Genomic DNA, 12,176 nt, shown 5'->3' on the forward strand with positions numbered 1-12,176 from the left:
CTTGATAGAGTTCAAAATAGACTTCGTAGCCTCGTAGGAGATGTCCTTTTCTCTTCCTTACAACCTTTATCTCACAGAAGAGATGTTGCGAGTTGTCTCTGATGTATCGTTATTTTCATGGAAAGTGTTCGAATGAGCTTCAGTCTATGGTCTCCCCCCTCGCCAAACTTTCACAAGAAACACTCGTCTAGCTGTAAACACTATCAATAATTCCCCCCACTCTTTATATGTGCCTAAACCTAAACGTAGATGCCATGAACAAAGCTTTTTTCTTAGAACTGCACGCCTGTGGAATTGTCTTCCGTTTTCCTGCTTTCCGGCTGACTACAATATGGTTGTCTTTAAGTCTAACGTAAATAAGTTCTTGATGAGTCGTTCCATATAAGTTATCAAATTTACCAAATTTTCATTACTAATGATTACTATATTGTCCAATTTCTACTGTACACTCTTTAACCCTTATCCTTGAGTGGCCTCTTGGCCTTGATAATGTGGTGATGCCTATGTAAAAAAAAATGTCAGTACAGTTGAGGAAGCAGAAACCTGGCAGGGAGTTCCAAAGTCTAGCGGTTATGGGGAAGAAACTACTGGAGTAGAAGGCTCTCTTACATCTACATCTTACATCTGTGAAGGGGTGGGATTGTACTGGTTGTCAGGTTTGTCGGGGGTATTTACGTAGAGTGGGGACAAGTGCTTGCAGCTCGTTGGAACATACACCGTTAAAGTACTTGTAGAACAGGCAGAAGGATGTTACATTGCATCGATGAGACAGAGGATGAAGCTTGGATGATAGTTCAGGACCTATTAGGTTGGCGACTCTCTTTTGAACCTTCTTTAGGAGTAAGAGACTAGTAGCAGATGCACCGGCCCAAATATGACAACAATACTCCATACATGGGCGAATGGTGGCCTTATAGAGGTACAGGATACTTTCAGGGGTCAGTAGCTTTCTAACTAGAAAGAGAGAACCTACCTTTTTCGCAGCGGTCCTGGCAATGCTCTCAATGTAATTGTTCCAACTCTTGTTTTCTGTGAACGTTAGGCTGAGGAGTTTAAAAGATGTGCTTTCAGATAAAGAGTCTTTGGTGGTAGAGAAGGTTTCTTGTAGTTATTGAAGGAAGCAAGTTTAGTCTTGGCAGCATTGAATGTGACCATCCATTTTTGTCCCCAGACCACTACAGATTGGAAGACATTCTCTAGCGTTTCTGCCATTTCTTTAGATGTGTGTTTATTTGTTTTCTTGTCGTGTCTGTTATAGAGCGTGATGTCATCAGCATATATACCCATCTCACAGACAATTTGTCAGGGAGGTCATTTATGAATATTAGGAATAATAGAGGTCCAAGGATAGACCCCTGATACACTCCCGCATTTATATCATGTTGTTTAGATGTACGGCCATAGAGCAGAACTTGAATTTTTCTCTTATCTAAGAAGGATTTAATTATTAAGTATTCTCCCAGTGATACCGTATGATCTGATTTTTCTGAGAAGACCTTCATGCCATACACAGTTAAAAGCCTTAGATATATCTAGAGCTACCGCTCTACCCTCCCCTGCTTTGTCAAGTGAATGGTATATACGCTCAGAGATTACAGTTAGAATGTCTGCTGTGGAACGGGCTTGCCTAAATCCATATTGTTGGTCGGTAAGAAGTTTAACATGCGTAAGGTGATGGACTAGAGCTTGATTAATTATGGATGTGGATCCACCCTTTAATTGCCATAGCTCCCAGGTCCACTCTGACCCGGAGTTGTAGTACCTGTTAGGGTCCCAACTATGGGTTAAATAGAATCTGGCTTAAAAATATATATACTCTATTAAAAATCGTTCCTCAAAATAGCTAGATTCGGTATTAAATAACCTGAAAAAGGTTGATATGCCGTAAACCAAAAACAACCAACCAATCAAATATTTTGGCAAAAAGTGGGAGGAGGCTAATGGGGCGGTAATTTGCTGGGTCAGTTCTTTCGTCAGAAGTTTTGAAAACTGGTACCACAGAAGCAGTTTTCCAGCAGGCAGGAAAGTGTAACGCCTTGTTCGAGGAGGTGGCTCGGACTCTAGATTCTTGGCACGTGGTCGTCTAGGCTCCTCAGAGTCTGTTACATAATCTGGTATGCTGAAACCGAATATCGAAGCGGCAGGCAGGAAGAAAGACAACGATTGTAGTCTATCTACAAAAGCTTAATTCTCATAAAATGATGTACAAATGTTTTTACAATTCTCATTCAGATTTTGTAAGTTCTTCTCAAAGTCTTAACTCTCTTCACAGACAGCGACCGACAGATGGATGAGGTAGGGAGGGGTCACGTCTCTTCTCTACTCTGATCTGAACTCTGTTCGACTCAACTCCGAAACTCTCCTGATGAATTTTCGCACGACAGTCGTATTTATAGTAAGGTAAGTGGATGGGGTAGTACTTCTCCCCAGCCAATAAGATTTCGCCACGAAATCTCCACGAAATCCTAAGCCCCAGGGTTTTGCGTGGGTACAATTCCCACACTGAAATCTAAGTATGATTTTCAAGGACAGATGTCAATTCTGACCTCCGACCCTGGGGTTCATCTAAGGCCACACAAGGTTCTAAGTGAAATTTCCTGTTGTCAAATTTTTAGCCGTAAAAATATATTTTTCTGGTTTCAAACAATACCTATTTTGACATGAAATAAAATATGTATATTTATCTTCTCTATCCCAAATCCTTGGGCCATCTGGCGTCACCCAGGAATACAAAGCCACCCCAGCGCAGATCCAACGCTTCCCAATGGGGGACCATGTTACAAAAGCAAGATTCATTAAGGCATTTGTTGTAAAGTTTGGAGAGGATTGGAGCTACTTCGGCGGAGCACATTTTAATAGCTCAGCAGGGAGGAGATCAGGTCCATATGCTTTTGCAGTGTCAAGATTTTTTATAATGGCATGCACCTGAGAAGGGTGATTTTCAGATCGTCAAGTGTGGCGTCTGTCGGCAAAGGAAAGTCTGGGATAGGGTGGTTAGCAGGGTCTAGTGTGGAGTTGGAGGCAAACCGACTGGCAAGCATGTTAGGCTTCTCGGTTGCTGAGCAAACACTTCATGATTGTTGGATAGTGAAGGAACTGTGTATTGCCCATTATTTACTACACTATTGTATATTTTGCAGAAGTCACGGGTTCCTAATTTATGAGATCCGATGCGTTTTTGGGGGATTTCAGTAAATTCTCTCTTAGCTGTCGCTATTTCTTTCTTACAGTTACTTCTGGCTCCTATATACTTCTGTCTGTTTGAACTGTATTTATGTCGGTTAAATCTGTTGTATACGTGCTGCCTTTGCGCGATGGCAGCTGCACATGTGAAAGTAAACCATTGGGGAGAGTGGGGCTTGCTATAAAATTTCCGCGTGGGGACATGTGCTTCAATTGCTGTTTTGTACCATTCAGTGGTCTCATTTGTGCACTGTTCAGCAGACAGTGAAAAGATATTTCACCATGGGGCGTTTCTACTGAGATCCCTGGTGGCTTTCCAGTCAGCCTTCTTATAATATCTCGTTGTTTTGAGCAATGTCTCTTCTATTTTGGCTCTAGAGTTTAGGGTGATTTTAACTATTATCACTACATGATCAGCATTCCCAAGTGGGCTGTGAGCGTTCGTAACACAATCATCAGGAACTGTGGTCAGAAACAGATCTAAAAGTGATGCGTGTTGCTCTTGCTGGTCAGGGAAACGGGTTGGAAACGTAACCGCCTGTGATAGGGAATAAGATATAGAGAAGCTATGTGTTGTGGTACCAGCTGCGTCTGTGTAATTAGAGAATCCAAGCCAGTTACGGTGGTTGACATTGAAGTACCCAAATACATGAACTGAAAGTGCTGTATCTATGCTGTCATAGACTTTGTTTATTAGGGTACAATAATAGGTCGAGGGAGAGCAGTAGAGAAAATAAAAGTAACTAATATTATGTTGCATATTAAGTCTAAACTACATAAAGGCTTGATCGTCCGATTCTAGTTTTCTTTCTCTAGTCAGGGGGGGTGTTTCGAATATATACTCCAATGCCGTGCATATGTCTGTCATAGTCCTTACGGCAGAGTGGGAGATATCCGGGCATGTTAAAGTAGTTAGAGGGGATGGAGGAGTGTAGATTAGTCTCAATTAGTGCTAAGATATCCGGGGTGTTTGTTAGGAGAAATGCTCCAACATCATTTATATATATATAGAGAGAGCTTAGTGAGATAGAAGAAAAGACTGAGCTCGATTCTATAAGAGGAGACTTATCGGAACAATATATGCTGAACAAGTATCATTGGAGCTTATATAGGAGAACAATAGGAACGGGAAATTAAGTCACAAAACTATATATTGGTAAATAATGATTGGTTAATTTATTCAATAAGAGAATACAAATTATTAGTTGGGGATAGAAGAGACTCTTTATGCAAAGCCATTGCACATCCTAATGCTTCTCACCAGAACAGTGGAGAAGATGCTATGTAACATAGTGGGGATGCGACGTCTAGTGTGGGATTCATTAGGGACGAAATAGATCAATTAAAATTATAGATGATGTTGGGGGAAATTTTATCGAATTCTAAATAAATACGCATTTATAAAATAGAGAATATATTTTATAATAATTAAATGCATATAAACATATAATATTATAAGATGCTATAGAATATTATCTATATATTTTCAATATTTATTTAAACAGTTCTCAGTAAGAAAGTAGAACTTAGTTATAATATAAAAATATCTATGAGATGTACATATACGTGACATCTACATAGAGAAACAACCACGTTTCATTTCCATATAAAATCATCATACCCATAATGAATAGTCGAGACAAATGGACTGAGAGTATCTTGTATTAAATGTAAATTAAATGTCGGTGAAGAATTGGAAACTATGTTAATTTATATTTATTTTTTTTACATCAAGGTTTGTCTATGTGGAAGTGAACCTTAACTTAGACTTATAAACTTTGTTATGGAAAATTCGAATCGAAAATGTTATATGGCATGGCTTTAAACACTGAGGTACAACAGGTTTTTTGTAAGTACTTGATTTAACAATAAACTGGCTAAATAAATCTTAACAATAGTACGGAACAAAGTATAATGCTATGCCGATGCGTATATACGAGTGGATGTTTGCAGAAATATCAATTATTCTCTGAAATAAAGTATTCTAAAAATATCCATACCTCACTGTATCCTTCGTGACTGTGGTTATAATTTTGAGTTTTATTCTTGCAACGGTTCAATCGATGAAGCCTCCAGCCTTCTTGATGTGTATCTTCGTGTTAATACTTTTTCTGCCGAAGTAAATTATTTGCACAGAATTTCAAATGAGAAAGCGTCTTGTCTTTCCATCAGACATGATTGTGTGGGAATCTAATTCGAAATTGTATTTTAGTATTATCCGTATTTTCGAGCTTGCCGTGAAACAGATAATGTAATACGTAAAATTCAGTTTTAAATTACACTTTTCTGAATACAACCAATAATCTCTGAATCGGCACTGTAGATAAGTTATCTGGCATAAAACGATAAGTCTAGATACATTCAAGACTTATGACCACGGCTGGCATTATAATGCTTACAGAAAATTTTAACTAGGTGTCATTACTGACGAATATTTAATGTAACCAGATCTGTCTTATCTATAATGTTACATAAGCAATAAAAAGTTACACTGATAAATCCTGCTCATAAATGTTACAATACATCCTGTTTAATGGCTTGCATTATGCTTTCTATAAAAATACTTACTATACAAAACAATCTCGCGCATGATAGAATAGAAATATATATATACCCATTCATAAAATAAATTTGTTTTGCTAACAGTTCTCCTAGTAATCTATCACCATTAGCCGGAAACGAGTTAAGACTTGACGAGAATAACCCCGTTATCTGCACGTGCGTACATTCTCACAGCAGAAGAGCAGAAAAGAATCTCTATCTCTCAGAAAAAATAATTAACGCAAGCGTGACTTGTAAAGCTCAAACACCGGGCAGAGGTCATGGACACGAATGATATATAATCTGTGATATCAAATTATAATTTATTTTAAAACAATGTCATCCCTTTATTACCTGAGGTAATGTGTCTCCTTAAATGAAGACTAAATATAAAGCTTATTTTCTCTGCTAAATTTACAACCCTAAGAAAATAATAAAATTAACTAAGGTTTTGTACTACTTATGATATTACAAAAAAGATTATTTGGTTTACAAGTCTGGTATACAAATACTCAGAAAACAAGCATTCATACAAAGTTTCACACGTAATAAATTCCTTAGGTGAAAATGACTCTTGTATAATTGCCGATATGAAATCCAGCATAATTCCTGTATTCTGTTGCTTTTAAGAAGCTACCAAGCTTAGAGAATATAAAACATATTGTTGATATAATTGTATAGTGGAATTTCACGTTAGTGATATATTATTACGAAATGAAATGCTTATTTACTTAAAATACTTATTTACTTGCTATCAATGATGATATTTATAATGTGAACTAGGATGAGACGAACGCAAAACTTTTAATTTATGCAGCTTTAAAATTTATGTTGGAATGACTCAAACTATCTATGCCCGGGAGATTTAAAGATTTGAAATTAAAGATACTTCTAAAAAGGGCAGAGTTATTGACCAGACCCGAAATATCTTAATTTCAGTGAGTTTACTAGAACCGTTGTGTCAACGATATTATGGCTATGAAAGCAGCAGAAAAAACATAATAGAAAAGAATGAGACAAAGAAGACAAGAAAACAAGAAGTGGATAAGAAAAAGTACGTGAAAGAAAATAAATAATGAAAGAAAAGTGAAGGAGAAGACGAAAGAGAAATAAAGCAAAGAAATAAAACTAAAAAAAAAGAGAGGGGACAACAAAATTAGCTTAAAAGCAGCATTGCTTAAATATGCCAGAAAAGTAAGGGAAGGAGAACCAAATTTGTAAATGATTGAATGAAGCGATGCATAGTGTATTAGGAATAGGGCGATGTGTGAGTCTGATGAGCGGGCCGCCTCGAAGGCCGATTTTGCTCGACTAAATCACCATATTTACATGGCAAGTACTCTTATACAAGACAGAAATTTTATTTCTACTTGATTCCATTGCAGTGGTCGTTTTGTGATTTTAGTCCGTGCATAAAATCCTACGACTACCCAATCCTGACAACCAACGAACACACCTTCCTTGCGAACCCTTGAAAATCACCCGCAAATAAAGAAAGAGAAAAAAGTTAAAAAAAAGGAACTAAAAAACTAAAACAAACTAAAAAAAAAAACGAGAACGTTAACGAACCATTCCAGCCAAATTATGGCCATGTCCAAGATTTGCAGGCTTGCTACGTAATTTTGTCCGTGTACGTGTCCAACACCCGCCTCTCACACACGTCCGACCTTGGGGAGTTCCAGCGGGAAAGAGAGGTCAATTGGGATAATGAACTTGTTTCGAATTGACGGAAAGAAAAGATTGTCAAGGGGAAATAAAACAAAGAACGAACATTGGTGAGAATAGTAAAAGAAAACCGAATGCTTAATAAAATAAATGAATAGATGTATATAAAAAAAAACACATAAGAGAAAGTTAACGAATGGGATGGTCGAGCAGGGGACGAGAGAGAAGACACGGAAATTTGATGTACACGGAGAGAAACATTTCGTGGAACTAGAATACATGACAAAAAGTGACAGAATGGAGAAAAGCAAAGGCATAAAAATTCAAGCAGATTGTTGATACACATGCAAACGCACTAACATACATCCTTATCATCATATTTTATTTCAACGAATATTTTGGCATATCTTATATACATACATTCATATATATATATATATATATATATATATATATATATATATATATATATAATAGCTGGACTGAGTTTTATTCTTAATTTTAACAGGGCGTTACTTGATATGCCTGGGAATGTTTTTATATAGGTTTTGCTTGTGTCAGGATGCATCGGAAAAGTAGCAAAGCGATAATCGAAAACATCTAATTGCAAGAATGAAGTTCGATTTTTACCAAAGTAAACACGTATACACGACCTAACATAACAAATGGATTTGAGAACTTTTATCACGATGAAATCAACTGCGGATCCCTTTATAAGTAAGGGGCGCATTCGAAAAGGATGATATTTTTTAGCAAAATTGCCACATTATACTGGACTTTTGTTACGTTAAACTCTAATTCATATGACTATGTAAAAGTAATTTCATAAAATCAATTGTTATTTCCTTGATAAGACAGACACGCCTTCGAAATAAATGTTTCTATTTTGAGCACAATTGAATCATAGTACTTAGCATTTGCATTAAAAACTTAATGTAACAGAGCGGAGACGCGCGTATGGCAGCCGTATGCAAATGTGCATCTGTGTGCGAAGTGACGTCGAGACAAGGAACAAAAGAAAAATATACATGATATATCTGTAAAAAGTTTCTGTGCGACTGAGAAGCACGTTTTAGAGTTTGATGCTTTTATTTTTTGGTATTGTATTACTTGGATTCATATTAATCTAATACCAAACACAAAGATATTAATATTTAAAGCCATATTTAATTTTAAAATTAATGGCACCCGTAATTACTTATCAGTCGAATAAGACACTTGACATAAACGGAGCATTATCTATTGAGCTTTTATGAAAAAAGCCGAAGCTGTTACATGGCCGCAGTAGTGTAAACGGTAAGTATTTATTAAGCATTTAAGATATATACAAGCTCCAAGTACAGAATAAAAGAATAATCAAAATTAAAGGTATTTTCTTAAAACCTAAAACAGCGAGTTGAATTACGTTCTATTACTTCTTTTTGCCCCCCTTGCGACGCAATCTACAATGTATGGGCTTACATATTAACACCTGTGTAAGCCGGTGCACTACGTTATATTTACATGAAATCATTATTTTGAAGGTAATTTTACAAATCAAATAGAGATTTTCTACAGTACAATACGGACTGCGATGTATTATGGACTAGGTCGACGCGGGGAGGCGTGTGAAGCTTTCTGCCGGAACACTGCGGGGGATGGGTCTCTAATTAGAACAGGCAATCAATCGATTTGGTAAAAAGAATTGGTTATTTCTCCGATTTCGACAATAAAATTATGATTTAATGGTTTTCTATTCAACCCCGGACACACACACACATACACATACACACACGCGCGCACACACACACATACACACACATATATATGATTTGCTTATGAAATTTCGATATATATAAGTGGCCATTAATAAGCAGAGTTATATTTTAGTATGTTTCTTTTATACTATTAAACTTTACACCCACACACAGACACACAAACAAACACACACAGACACAGACACACACACACACATATATATATTTATATATATATATATATATATATATATATAAATTTCACTTAAGATCTCATTCAAAATCTCCCATCGTTATGCTACGTATTTAGAAGCCTTTTTTTCTATGGTTCGGGTCGCCAGACGAAGTCTCATTGGCTGAAAAAGATGGCTGTGTGTAGCGACTAAATGTAAGTGTTTACCCTCGAATAAATAATAATAATAATAATAATAATAATAATAATAATAATAATAATAATAGTAATAATAATAATAATAATAATAATAATAATAACTAGCAGGACCCGTGGAAATTCCACGGTAGTTAAAATCTTTTAAAACACATCAGTAAGAAATTCCTTATTGTTATATTACAAAAATTAATGTATGGAAGCAAGTAGAACAAACAAAGAACTTTAGTTTAAACTGTTATTGAAGGTCAATGCGATCGTAACTGATGCTGTTGATATTGTCAGGAAGTGCTGGTGATGATTGAGGCGGTGACAGGGACGTCGATCAGCTGCTTGGAGTGAGAATAGTGGTCAGTCAGCAGGTTCTGGGGAGTTAGACTGTGAATTTTAAAAAACTGTGTGACATTGTTGACATCGATTTAGTGAAAGTTCTGATGATCCCAAGTTGTTCGATATTTCTGGACATTTTGGATTACACGTGTGAGTAATGAATAAGTCACAGAAAACTGCCATTGCATCTTGATAAAGCTGTTGTAGATTACTAGGACTTCCTGTAAATGTAGATGGTAGAATAACTGGTACACCAGAATAACCATGTTCATTCCTTGCTAAATAATCCATTAAGCCAGAATATTGATCAGCTCTTGGTTGACTTTGATAGCTTTTAATGAAGTTAAAGAAGCAACCGTCAACTTTTACATATGCAATAGAATTTTCTATTTATTTTGAATTTTATTTAATGAAGATTTCGAAATTCACAAATATTTTTTAAGTCGAATTATTGATATAGATTTCAATTAAATAAAATATACTGTAAATCTTTTAATAAGGAATAAATATTTATTTAAACCATAATTATTGAAACAAAGTATTTTACTGCATAAAAAACGGTTATGGGGAGAAAGGTAAACTATTTTGGGGTGCCCGGAAAACTCGTCTCGGGAAAACTCGACCCCGGAAAACTCGACCCCGGAAAACTCGACCCCGGAAAACTTGACCCCGGAAAACTCGACCCCGGAAAACTCGTCCCCTTTCGCTAGGTAGGAAAACTGGTCCCTTATTGAATAAATATCAATTGAAAACACATTTTATGATCATTCTTAAAGGAGATATTGTTTTTTTAAAATAGACTATAGCACCCCCATAATATTAAAAAACATATTTTTACTTGTTTAATGTTTTTTTTTTAAAATAAAATCGATTTTCTAAGTGTCCGTTTTCGTCCTAACTGGCTAAGTTCTTAGTGGTTTCACTTATTTTAAAGCGTTTATTATGTTCATACAAAGTTAATTACAAATTTTCTTTTGTTCTTATTTTAACGATGTTGTTTGGAGTCATAAAAACAATAATAAAAAGCAAAACCAAAAAATTAAAAAACCGGAGCGATTCGATTCTTCGTTACTTTTTGTTTTGGATTTTAATTATGATATTTAAAAAAAAAATTTTTTGTTATGTTTTTGTTTTCTCTCATACCAAATACACTCATACGTTATTTAAAATTATAATTTTATCAAGTATCAACATTTATTGTCGTCCTGTCAAATTTTGCAAAAATTAACTAATAAATTAAAAGCGAAATATTTTTTGGCGCGAGAGATGCCATGTGCTAACAATCTCTCGTTAACTCATTTTTAATTTTTTTAATTTTTACTTCAAAATTCTAAAATCAATCATTAAGAGAAAAAGTAATCACTAAATAAATTTATTAATCAATTTTATTGAGAACTACGCTATCGTTTATCAAGAATCTTTTTAATTTCATTTTTTGTTGGTTGTTTTTCGGAGGGAGATATAGTCCGCCCCAAAATTATATTTTAAAAAAATATTAAAATTTATTATTTTCTTTTTAAAACCAAATCTCCCTCAGTAATTTCTATATTTTCTATTGTTTAGCGATTACCAAGAAGATGTGATATACGGACATTATTTCTCGATCTCACGTAACACTCGACATGTTTTTGTTTGTTTTCTGTGGGTTTTTTCTTTACCGAATAAACGATTCCAAATAAATTAAACAACAAACAACAGTCGGCGAGGTAGAAAAATCGATTTTACCCTATTATAAACAACAGTAAATAAGTAAATTCTTTTTATATTAATATAAAAAATATGCGGTCTCGTTTATGAACATAATAAACGCTTTAAAATAAATGAAGCCACTAAGAACTTAGCCAGTTAGATAGAAAACGGACTCTTAGAAAAGCGATTTTATTTAAAAAAAAAAACCCAAAAAACCTTAAACAAGTGAAAATAGTTGTAAAAAATATTATGGGGGCTATAGTCTATTTAAAAAAAAAACAATATCTCCTTCAAGAACGATCATAAAATGTGTTTTCAATCGATATTTATTCAATAAGGGACCAGTTTTCCTAAATTCCTATTTTGGACCTTCATCTAAATAGCGATTTAATGAAAAAAAATTTAATGGTCTTGTATCTTTTTTTAATAATTTGTTTTAAAATAAGGAAAAAATCTTTGATACCGCTATTGTAAGAATCATGCTGAAAGCCATTCTTAATATGGTTTAATATGGTTTTAATTATTCTGAAACTTCACCTAACAATGTAATAAAAATAATGGAAAAATTCTTTAGTTAAATAAAATATACTGAAAATCTTTAAATAGGAAATAAATATTTGGGTTTGTATTACTGTACACATAGA

Source organism: Euprymna scolopes, chromosome 8 (genome assembly GCF_053919585.1).
Source record: "Euprymna scolopes isolate OS-2025 chromosome 8, ASM5391958v1, whole genome shotgun sequence".
Classification (NCBI taxonomy): Eukaryota; Metazoa; Mollusca; class Cephalopoda; order Sepiida; family Sepiolidae; genus Euprymna; species Euprymna scolopes.